The following is a 13166-nucleotide window of genomic DNA, read 5'->3' on the forward strand; positions in this document are numbered from 1 at the left end:
TGTGTGATGACATGGAAAAAGTTTTTGAAAAAATTGTGTATATAAATAAACGCGAACTTATTGTATTTGTGGATACAAGTAGCCATTGCTCGTAAATCGGTTGCGGATACGTTAAATATAAAACAAGCGTCATGTATATTAAAAATTTGTGGCGGTGAACGATTTGCAATAGCAAAATCTGAAATTAAAATTAGTATCGATGATGTTATAATATCAATACATGTTTATATAGTTGATGATAAAATTTTAACACACGACTTGTTAATTGGTCAAAATATTTTTCGTCATTTAAATTTTACTGTCGAGAACGGAATGGCAAAGTTTGTGAATAGCGGGGCAATGGAAAAATTGCAATGTAAACCAGAAAAACATTTAATAAATAAAACTGGCATCACTTTCGGAATCGATGATGAAAATGTGCAAAACGATGTAATTAAATTAATTAATGTATATCGAGATATATTCGCTTGTGGGTAGCATGAAATAGGTAAAGCGAATGCAGTGGAAATGAAAATTACTTTAAGAACTAATGAACCTGTAGTGCAACAACCATATCGTGTTTCGGAACCAAAACGTGTTATCGTGTCGAAAATGATTAACGAATTATTAAAAAAATGATATAATACAAAAGTCGGAATCGGAATATGCTAGTCCAATTACATTCGTGAAAAAGATGAATGGTCAAGATAGACTTTGTATCGATTATCGTAAATTGAATAATTTTACAAAAAAGAAATTTTTCCAATGCCTAATATAGAGGAAACTTTACACGACGCGTATCGAATATTTTGTGCATTAGATTTAAATAGCGGTTATTATCACGTGCCGATTTCAAATGAAAGTAGAAAATATACTGCATTTGTGACAAACGAAGGGTTATACGAATTTAAACGCATGCCTTACTTACTTAATTGGCGCTTAACCATCTAAACGGTTATGGCCGTCCAACAAGGCGCGCCAGTCGCTCCTTCGCTCCGCCAACCGGCGCAAATTGGTCACACCAAGGGAGCTTAAATCGTTTTCCACCTGGTCCTTCCAACGGAGTGGGGGCCGCCCTCTACCTCTGCTTCCATAGGCGCGTTCCGATAGAAACACTTTCTTGGCCGGAGCATCATCTTTCATTCGCATAACATGGCCTAGCCAGCGCAGCCGCTGCGTGTTAATTCGCTGAACTATGTTGATGTCTGCGTATAGCTCGTACAGCTCATAATTAAATCTTCTTCGGTACTCGCCATCGCCAATGCGTAGAGGTCCATAAATCTTTCGAAGAACTTTTCTCTCGAACACTCCCAAAGCCGCTTCATCTGCTGTTGTCATGGTCCATGCTTCTGCCCCATATAGCAGGACGGGTACGATAAGTGACTTGTAGAGTATGATTTTCGTTCGCCGAGAGAGGACTTTACTTTTCAATTGCCTACCTAGTCCAAAGTAGCATTTATTGGCAAGATTGATTCTTCGCTGGATTTCAGTGCTGATGTTGTTGCTAGTGTTGATGCTGGTTCCCAAATAAACGAAGTCTTTTACTATTTCGAAATTATGGCTGCCAACGGTAGCGTGGTTGCCAAGGCGCATATGCGCTGACTCTTTGCTCGATGACAGCAGGTGCTTCGTTTTGTCCTCATTCACCATCAAACCCATCTTTACCGCTTCTTTTTCCAGTTTGAAGTAAGCAGAACTAACAGCGCGGGTGTTTAGGCCGATGATATCAATGTCATCAGCATATGCCAGTAGTTGCACGCTTTTATAGTATATTGTTCCAGTGCGGTTAAGTTCTGCAGCCAGTATAATTTTCTCCAGCATCAAATTAAAGAAATCGCACGATAGGGGGTCACACTGTCTGAAACCTCGTTTAATTTCGAACGGCTTGGAGAGGTCCTTCCCAATTCTGACTGAGCTGATGGTGTTGCTCAACGTCATTTTGCACAGCCGTATAAGTTTTGCGGGGAAACCAAATTCAGACATAGCGGCATATAGGCAGCTCCTTTTCGTGCTGTCGAAGGCGGCTTTAAAGTCGATGAAGAGGTGATGTGTGTCGATTCTCTTTTCACGGGTTTTTTCCAAGATTTGGCGCATTGTGAAAATCTGGTCGATGGTAGATTTACCAGGTCTGAAGCCGCACTGATAAGGTCCAATCAGCCGGTTCACGGTGGGCTTCAATCATTCGCACAATACACTTGAAAGGACCTTATATGCGATATTAAGAGGGCTGATTCCACGATAGTTGGTGCATTTTGCAGTATCCCCCTTCTTGTGGTCTGGGCAAAGAACACTTAGATTCCAACCGTCGGGCATGCTTTCCTGGTATCTGGCATGGTATAATTCCTGGTAAATTGAAAACTTTAGCCATACAAAATTTTAAGCCACCAACAAATGTTACAGAAGTTCGGAAAGTTTTAGGCCTTAGTGGCTACTTAGAAAATTTGTGCCGCGCTATGCTATATTATCAGAGCCAATGCGATTACTTTTGCGCAAAGAACAGCTGTTCATGTCTTTTGATAAATTAAAGTTATCACTTATTTCGCAGTCTGTTATTGCTGCTTTTATACTTGACGCTGAACATCAATTACATACAGATGCTAGTTCTGTTGGCTTGGCTGGTGTATTGCTGCAGTGTGAGGGTAATGATTTCCAATATATGTAATATATATGTAATATATTACAGCCGATCGACCACTAACGCAGAGAGGCGGTATCATATCTACGAGTTGGAGTGTTTGGCTGTAGTTGAATCTTTGGCGAGGATGAAATACTATATTCAGGGTAAATCAATAGTTGTTTTGACTGATTGCAGTGCTATAAGGACAGTCATGACAAAGCGCGAATTAGTGCCACGCATTGCAAGGTGGTAGCTACGTATACAGGATTATGAAATTAAAATTGAACACATAGCAGGAAACTTGATGTGTCACGTTGACGCATTGAGTAGGGCTGCTGCCGAACCATCACAGGAAAAAGAAACAGCTTCGTTAAGAATAAGTAAAGTCAACATCGAAAGTGAAGATTGGTTGTTCAGTTTGCAACTTCAGGACTATAAAATTAAACAAATTATCGATTCGATGAAGCAACAAAGTATTTCGAAGATGGATGGTTGGTTATATTTTCGAGTATGGTAGACTTTACCGGTTGGATTATAACAAAAAACTTTGGGTAGTTCCAAAATGCTTTCGATATAAAATTCTTCACGAATCTCATGACAAAGCTGGTCATATGGGTTTAGATAAAACCATAGATAGGATTAAACAAAATAGGTGGTTCCCTCGTATGCGAAATTTTGCGAAATCGTATATTAGTTCTTGCGTGGATTGTGCATACAACAAAAAGTTTGGGGGAAAAACTGAAGGTGAATACCATTATTCCGAAATTGAACCAGTACCGTTTAAGACAATTCATTTGGATCATTTAGGCCCTTTTCCACGAAGTAGTCTACGAAACGAACATGTTCTTGTTATCGTTGATTTTTCTACAAAGTTTACAATTGTTCGGGCTGTTAAAAATACAGCGACAAAACATGTAATCAACGTTTTAAATGAAATTTTTAGCTATTTTGGCACACCAAGCCGAATAATTACGGATATGGGTACTGCTTTTATCCCAAATACGTTTAAAACATTTTGTTCTGATAATGATATTGTTCATATATTGAACGCTGTACGTACACCAAGAGCTAATGGCCACGAAGAACGTGTAAATCGTACATTAATATCTATGATACGTACAACTATAACATATGATAAGCGATGGGATCTACATATGCGAGATTTACAATGGTCTCTCAATACAATGAAAAATGATACTAAGAGTAAAACTCCTCAGGTTCCTGTTTGGTATTCAACTACGTGATACGTTGCGCAACAAAATTATTCTTACACTTCAGTCTGAAGAATCACCTGTCACTGTAGATTTTGAATCCATTAGGAAAACAGCTACTGAAAGAATTGCAGTTCAACTTGAAAAGTCAAAACAAAGATTTGATCGTCATAATAAACCAACTGTATATAAGAAGGGTGGCCACCGTGGTGTGATGGTAGCGTGCTCCACCTATCACACCGTATGCCCTGGGTTCAACTCCCGGGCAAAGCAACATCAAAATTTTAGAAATAAGATTTTTCAATTAGAAGAAAATTTTTCTAAGCGGGGTCGCCCCTCGGCAGTGTCTGGCAAGCGCTCCGATTGTATTTCTGCCATGAAAAGCTCTCAGTGAAAACTCATCTGCCTTGCAGATGCCGTTCGGAGTCGGCATAAAACATGTAGGTCCCGTCCGGCCAATTTGTAGGGAAAAATCAAGAGGAGCACGACACAAATTGGAAGAGAAGCTCGGCCTTAGATCTCTTCGGAGGTTATCGCGCCTTACATTTATTTTTTTTTTTATATAAGAAGGGTGACATTGTCTTAGCTGAAAGCGAGTTAAGTAGCACGGGCGAATCACGAAAATTAGAACCACGATTTAAAGGACCTTTAAATTTTGACAAAGTACTTGGCAATGACCGTTACGTAATCAAAGATCTCCGCGTAACTTGCAGAACCAAGAAAACACATTCTATAGTATTTTCATCAGAGAAGTTAAAACCGCTTAATTCTATGATTCCCGACGATGATAACGAAAATATTGATGAAGATATAAGCAACAATGAAATCTGATTGAGGTCAATCTGAAATGCAGGAAAGAGCGAGTTCTTACGACATAGCAACTTCAGCAATTTTGAAAGATAATGAAATTTTTAGTAGGCGGTTTGGATTGAAAAATAATTGGTTGATATTGAAAATATCATTTTGTTAATATTCATTACGTTTAACTCTGAAATCATTTTATATAATGAAATGGATTGCAAATAAATATTTATATTATACTAGTTTCTTTAACTTTAGTATATATATATTTCACCGAATTATAGAAAACTTTAACTGCTCCTGACGGACCTAACCGCGATCGTTAAAGCAGATCGCTTAAAAAAAATACTTAAAGTAAGAGAGTTTCACACCTCAAGCAAGAACGTTCTGTTGTATATAAAAGAAATAAATAAAATAAATTTTATCATTTAAATTGTTTACTTTGAAAGGTAAAGGTTTTTTTGCTTTTTGAATGTCCTATAACTTCAAATAAACCACAAAGTACTACTGATCATTTGTAAGTGATTTGTCTTCTGCTCAATACGGAGTTTAGGTACGCACACTATCAAAGAAAAGAAGGTGGTATTCTCATTTTATACCTTCCATTTCATCGTTTTTAAATTGTGAATGACTTATGCGATGAAAAATATAAAAGGATACTGCTCGTTAATATGTATTGTTTTACGACATAAAATAATTATTATTATATTTTGAGCTCGATTCGAACCCGCGATCTTAAAAATTAATAGGCCGATATGACAACAAAAATTGTTAATACATCCCAGAGCACGGGGAAAAAGTGTCAATAAATATGACACTATGGCATCATTGCTATGAAACAGGTCTAATTTTCACATCCATTCTGCAACAGATGTCGCAGTCCTGTGAATATCAATTGGCAAGAAACAGAGTAGAAGTAGAAATAATGAAGACAAACAAAAAACCGCTGTGATAGCTAAATGGTTATAGCAGCGGCGCCTAAACTTTGCCGATGAACGAATTTAGTAGTTCCCGAAATAGAACTATACAACGAGCTTTGGCAGTTGTCTGAAATTTTTCTTTCTTCTATTCTAATTTAAAATTTGTTCAATTAAGGAAAAATATATTGTAACAATAATAATGATAAAATAATTATTGTTAGGCCTTGAGCTCGATTCGAACCCGCGATTTTGCAAATAAATTACCTAATCTTACTCCAGCGGATCATTACATTGCCCGGTTCTATATACCCAGAAAGTTCGTTGCTCCATGTATTTACATAAATATAAAAATCAGCCTTATTCGGCTCTTCGAACTGAACTGAAATTTTCTCTGTTTGGTAACTTTGCTATCCTGCGTTCCGTTTTCATTCAGTGTAACTTCGAAAGAGTCGGTTTGATGTATCCTACACTTCGAGCGGAGTTCCGTTTTACTCAGTTGCAAATTAGTTGCAATTTTTTAAAAAATATGTAAGTAAAATATACAGTGGCTCACAGCTTATTTCGTGCAGCTACAGAAAAAAAACTGTGGAGCTATATAGAAAGGAAACTAGTGACGGTGTCAAAAAAATTCAAATGCACAATTTTAATAAAAATATGCTTTTATTTGGAAAAATACTTTCAGAGCTAAAAAATAAAAAATTGAAAGCATCTGTATGGTATGGCGATGGAAGTGTGATGGGATTGGGCCTGCTTGGCTGCCTCTGGAGTTGGGAAAATAACTTTCTTTGATGATACAATGGACACAAATTTTTATTTAACCTTACGAGAAGACAACTTGTTGCAAATTGTTCCTAAGTTAGGTCTACGTGATCGATTTCTCAATAACCAAGACAAATACCCTTAACGCATATCCAGGATTGTGCCGGGATTGTGCAGGCATGGGTAATATGGAACTGTCCACACCTCATGAATCCACTTCCACAATCTCTCGCCTTAAATGCCATTGAAAATTTGTGGTCAATTTGGAATCGGCTACACGGCAAAGGCAGATTAGTAAGATTAGCGATTTAAAAATTACTGTTGTCGAAGAAAGGCATAAGCTACCACCCGAAGCCGCTCAAAAACTAACTGTATCTATGGAAAATCATCCTGAAGATGTTATTTAACAAAAAGGTGGTCAACAAACAAAAACATTGTACACGGTTTCTCAAAAGGGCCTAAAGAAGAAGTGCAGGTGTTTTGGATAAGGTTGCATCGGCATTGAATGTACTTGGTACCCCATCGAAAGAAGCGAATTTATGGAATTTATGGAATTTATGGAGAAAAAGTTATCCTGAAAATAACTTACGTTTTCCTAATTCCTTGTAATGATTCTTGCTGACGTGGGCTGATTGGAAGTGTTATGTAAAGAAGAAGATGTCATCCAACATAAAAATCTTGCTTCTCTTGCTGTTTTTCCTCCTCACTGTTTTGAAATTGTATCCACTCTGGACAAAGCCGTCGTTCCATTACATACAGAAAATAGGATAGTGACTTGGAGCCGGTTGACTAACACATCGCCACATTGTCATCTGTACCAACGCCATGCTGGTAGCTGCCTGCAGCAAAAAATTTCAAAGCCGCCATTACGTGGTTAATTGCTGTTAAGGAAGTCAAAGTATTTATCGAAACTTCTGCATCAAATATATCTAAGACATACTTAAATGCGTCTTTATTTAACCGGCGTACTTTGCACACAGAGTATATTAGCTTTGATTAGATAACGGTTGGTTGTACTGGTATAAAGGAATCGAGATAGATATAGACTTCCATATTTCAAAATCATCAGTATCGAAAAAAAATTTGACTGAGCCATGTCCACCCGTCCGTCCGTCCGTCTGTCCGTTAACACGATAACTTGAGTAAATTTAGAGGTATCTTGATGAAATTTGGTATGTATGTTCCTGGGCACTCATCTCAGATCGCTATTTAAAATGAACGATATCGGACTATAACCACGCCCACTTTTTCGATATCGAAAATTTCGAAAAATCGAAAAAGTGCGATAATTCATTACCAAAGTCGGATAAAGCGATGAAACTTGGTAGGTGGGTTGAACTTATGACGAAAAACCGAAAATTAGTAAAATTTTGGACAATGAGCGTGGCACCGCCTACTTTTAAAGAAGGTAATTTTAAGGTTTTGCAAGCTGTAATTTGGCAGTCGTTGAAGATATCATGATGAAATTTGGCACGAACATTACTCTTATTACTATATGTGTGCTTAACAAAAATTAGAAAAATCGGATGAAGAACACGCCTACTTAAAAAAAAAAACTTAAGTAAAATTTTAAGAAAAAATTAAATATCTTTACAGTATATAAGTAAATTATGTCAACATTCAACTGCAGTAATGATATGGTGCAACAAAATACAAAAATCAAAGAAATTTTCACAATGGGCGTGGCCCCGCCCTCTTTCATTTAATTTGTCTAGAATAGGTAAGGGCAAGTTTCTATGACGATAACAGTTTTCTGTGAAAATGGGTGAAATCGGTTGAAGCCACGCCCAGTTTTTATGCACAGTCGACCGTCTGACCTTCCGCTCGGCCGTTAACACGATAACTTGAGCAGAAATCGATATATCTTTACTAAACTTAGTTCATGTACTTATCTGAACTCACTTTATATTGGTGTTGAAAATGGGCGAAATCCGACTAAGACCACGCCCACCACGATATTGAAAATTTCGAAAAATTTAAAAAATGCCATAATTCTATACCAACTACGAAAAAAGGGATGAAACATGGTGATTGGATTGGTTTATTGACGCCTTCACATATACAACTAAGGGCCACCCCCTTTCAAAAACTTCATTAAAACCTTTAATTTGATACCCATATCGTACAAACACATTCTACAGTCACCCCTGGTCCACCTTTATGGCGATATCTCGAAAAGGCATCCACCTATAGAACTAAGGACCACTCCCTTTTAAAATACTCATTAACACCTGTCAGTTGATACCCATATCGTACAAACGCATTCTAGAGTCACCCCTGCTCCACCTTTATGGCGATATCTCAAAAAGGCGTCCACCTATAGGACTAAGGCCCACTCCTTTTAAAATACCACTTAACACCTTTCATTTGATATCCATATCGTACAAACAAATTGTAGAGTCACCCCTGGTCCACCTTTATGGCGATATCTCGAAAAGGCGTCCACCTATAGATCTAAAGTCCACTTCCTTTTAAAATAGTCATTAGCACCTTTCATTTGATTCCCATATCGTACAAACACATTCCAGAGTCACCGCTGGTCCACCTTTATGGCGGTATCTCGAAAAGATGTCCACCCATAGAACTAAGGTACACTCCCTTTTAAAATACTCATTAACACCTTTGATTTGATACCCATATCGTACAAACACATTCTAGAGTCACCCTGGTTCACCTTTATGGCGATAACTCGAAAAGGCGTCCACCTATGGAACTAAGGCGCACTCCCTTTTAAATAATCAATAACACCTTTCATTTACCCATATCGTACAAACGCATTCTAGAGTTACCCCTGATCCATCTTTATGGCGATATCTCGAAAAGGCGTCCACCTATAGAACTACTAGTCATTAACACCTTTCATTTGATTCCCATATCGTAAAAACACATTCTAGAGTCATCCCTGGTCCACCTTTATGGTGATATCCCGAAATGGCGTCCACCTATAGATCTATGGCCCACTCTCTTTTAAAATACTCTTTAAAACCTTCCATTTGATACCCATGTTATACAAAAACACCCACGTTATACCCTAGGTTCATCTTCCTATATGGTGATTTTCCCTTATTTTGTTTCCAAAGCTTTAAGCTGAGTATGTAATGTTCGGTTACTACCGAACTTAGCCTTCCTTACTTTTTTTTTTTTTTTTTGATCTTAAAATATTTAACATGTATGAAGGTTTAGCACTTTCAGCACCAACTTACAATTCACCGCTCATCACTGATGTCCCTCAATCTCCGTCTTTCCACTCTCACGTCTACATTGTGGGACGCATTGTCCTCTTCTTCAATTAAAACTGGAACGGCTAGTGTTTACATAATTTATTTATATTAAATAAATGTTAAATAAATAAATATTCACTAATTTATAAATTTTTCACAAATATTTCTTTATTTTAATATGAGTTAATGGGGGATTGCCCGTATTGCCTTTTATGTTTGAAAACATTTATTTCAAGCAATTTTTAATTTTGTAATTTATTTAATAATTTGGGAAAAATTTAAACAACGTAACATCAGGACGGACAAGGCGACAGCTGTTTCAATTATACCTTGTAAATCTCTTCAAAGCCTTTTCTCCCGGGAGTGAGAGTCGAACCCGCACTCCTACGATAGTTGAAATGATTACGAACGCATTCAGCTACGTCATGCCTTAGTTGTTGTAAAGTTTTTCCCAATTGCCTTTTTTGCATATATTCTTCTACACAGCACATACTTCGTATGAAATTATGTGTTGAAGTTATGCATGTTTGTAAGGCGGTTTCAGAGAAACTTGGTATTGGTGCTATTTTTGTTCTATTTATAGAACTACAACGAATTAACCATATGTTGTCTGTTCGTATGAGTTAATCGGGGATTGCCCGTATTGCTTGAAATAAATTTTTTCATGCATATAAAGTAATACGGGCAATCCCCGATTAAGTCACATGAAGAGACAACATATGGTTAATTCATTGTAGTTCTATAAATAGAACAAAAATAGCAACAATACCAAGTTTCTCTGAAACCGCCTTAGAAATATGCATAACTTCAACACATAATTACATACGAAGTATGTGATGTGTAGAAGAATATATGCAAAAAAAGGCAATTCGGAAAAACTTTACAACAACTAAGGCATGACGTAGCTGAATGCGTTTGTAACCATTTCAACTATCGTAGGAGTGCTGGTTCGACACCCACTCCCGGGAGAAAAGGCTGTGAAGAGATTTACAAGGTATAATCGAAACAGCTGTCGCCTTGTCCGTCCTGATGTCACGTTGTTAAATTTTTCCCATATTATTAAATAAATTTCTTTATTTTGTTGCGTTCTAATTTCATCAATTTCTCACAAACGGCTGATTTCGAAAATTCGTTCATTCTTCCTCTTCTTCTTTCAATCCAAGCGGAACTCAGGATACCTACTTTCAGTTCAAGCGGAGCGGAGAACTGAAACGGAATTGTAATGCAGAATAGGGGTGAATATATACGTATATATGTATATAATACATGTATATACCCACTTCGTTCGGTAATATTCCCCGAGTTACATAATTTTCCAACGTGAAATTCTCCGCTTCCCAACTTACATGTATTACATAAAATATAATTTCTAATGCGGCCATAGCAACGAACTTTCCTAAATTTTTGGCAAGTGATTTTTACATAAAACGAGATTCGGTACGGACACAAAAACCATAAAAGTGCTTTATAAAACAAAAAATAAAAATAAAACCATTGACGACGATGAAATCCTAATATCTTTAGACGTTGTATCTCTGTTCACCTATATTCCGATACACTTGGTGATAGCCACAATAATGAAAAAGTGGCAAATTCTACAAATGCATACAAAAATGTCAAAAAGCCAGTTCCTAAAAATTCTAGAGTTCTGTCAGAGAGAGAACAATTACTTTGTTACGATCGAACTTATTACCAACAAACTTATGGTATGTCCATGCGCCAACTATAGCTACCATTGTCTTAGATAAGATTATTGCCGACAGCATCTCCAAGCTGAGATTTAAAGATATAATATCAAATACATAACCAAATATGTAGATGATATGTTCGCCATAGTTAAGGCTAAATACGTGGAAGAAATCCTCAAGCCATTCAATGGACAGCATACAAAAATACAATTCACCCTTGAAAAGGAAAAGGCGAACAGATTAGCATTCCTAGGCGTAGAGATTTACAGTATTGACAATAAGGCAAGAACTAATTGGTACAAGAAAGCCGTGGCATCATCCAGGAAGATACATTACCAATCCAATCACCCATGGACTCAGAAGAAGAACACGGCCATCAACTTTAGAAACAAAGTTTACTCCTTGAGTGATCAGGAGTTCATAGAAGATAGCAAGCGAACAATCATAAATATATTACAAAACAAGTAAGGAAGGTTAAGTTCGGGTGTAACCGAACATTACATACTCAGTTGAGAGCTATGGTGGCAACATAAGGGAAAATAACCATGTAGGAAAATGAACCAGAGGGTAACCCTGGAATGTGTTTGTATGACATGTGTATCAAAGGAAAGGTTATAAAGAGTATTTTAAGAGGGAGTGGGCCATAGTTCTATAGGTGGACGCCACTTAGGGATATCGCCATAAAGGTGGATCAGGGTTGATTCTAGAAATTGTTTGTACGATATGGGTATCAAATGGAAGGTGTTAATGAGCATTTTAAAAGGGAGTGATCCTTATTTCCATAGGTGGACGCCGTTTCGTGATATTGCCATAAAGGAGACCAGGGGTGACTCTAGAATGCGTTTGTACAATATGGGTGTCAAACTAAAGGTATTAATGAGTATTTTAAGAGGGCGTGGGCTCTAGTTCTATATGTGGACGCCTTTTCGGAATATCGTTATAAAAGTGGACCAGGGTTGACTCTAGAATGCGTTTGTACAATATGGGTATCAAACGAAAGGTGTTAATAAGTGTTTTAAAAGGGAGTGGGCCTTAGTTCTATGGGTGGACGCCTTTTCAGGATATCGCCATAAACGTGGTCCAGGGGTGACTCTAGAATGCGTTTGTACAATATGGGTGTCAAATGAAAGGTGTTAATGAGTATTTTAAAAGGGCGTGGGCCTTAGTTCTATAGGTGGACGCCTTTTCGAGATATCGCCATAGAGGTGGACCAGGGGTGACTCTAGAATTTGTTTGTACGATATGGGTATCAAATGAAAGGTGTTAATGAGTATTTTAAAAGGGCGTGGGCCTTAGTTCTATAGGTGGACGCCTTTTCGAGATATCGCCATAAAGGTGGACCAGGGGTGACTCTAGAATTTGTTTGTACGATATGGGTATCAAATGGAAGGTGTTAATGAGTATTTTAAAAGGGAGTGATCCTTATTTCCGTAGGTGGACGCCGTTTCGTGATATTGCCATAAAGGGGACCAGGGGTGACTCTAGAATGCGTTTGTACTATATGGGTATCAAATGAAAGGTGTTTAGGCCAAATGCCTAACTTTTACCTGATTGACGGCGCCCCTCCCTAACGTTTTAACAATATTTCCAGCCACCCACACTCACGCCGCATTTGTGTGCATGCATGCACATGCATGCGTTTCATACACATGCACGTGTGTGTGCAGGTTGTCAGCACCCATGCACGTATATGTGGGGGTTGTTGTGTGTGTGGCTTTTTTCCCCTCCTTAATACCAGAGGACTTTTTCGTGGCTTAGCGGTTGTCCTCAACGGGATAACCGGCCTTTTTTTTCGATTGACCGCCAAGCAGTTCACATCGCCCAGGATCACCATCGTCAAGTTATACACAAAGGTAATATTGTATCCTCTTTTACATTTCCGCACACTCAAATTAAATATTATTTTATAACGAGGAATTCCTCTTTGTGTACTTATTTATTTCTTTTGAGCGAACCATCCACTCCAAGAT

This window comes from Eurosta solidaginis, chromosome 2, assembly GCF_040869045.1.
Source record: "Eurosta solidaginis isolate ZX-2024a chromosome 2, ASM4086904v1, whole genome shotgun sequence".
NCBI lineage: Eukaryota > Metazoa > Arthropoda > Insecta > Diptera > Tephritidae > Eurosta > Eurosta solidaginis.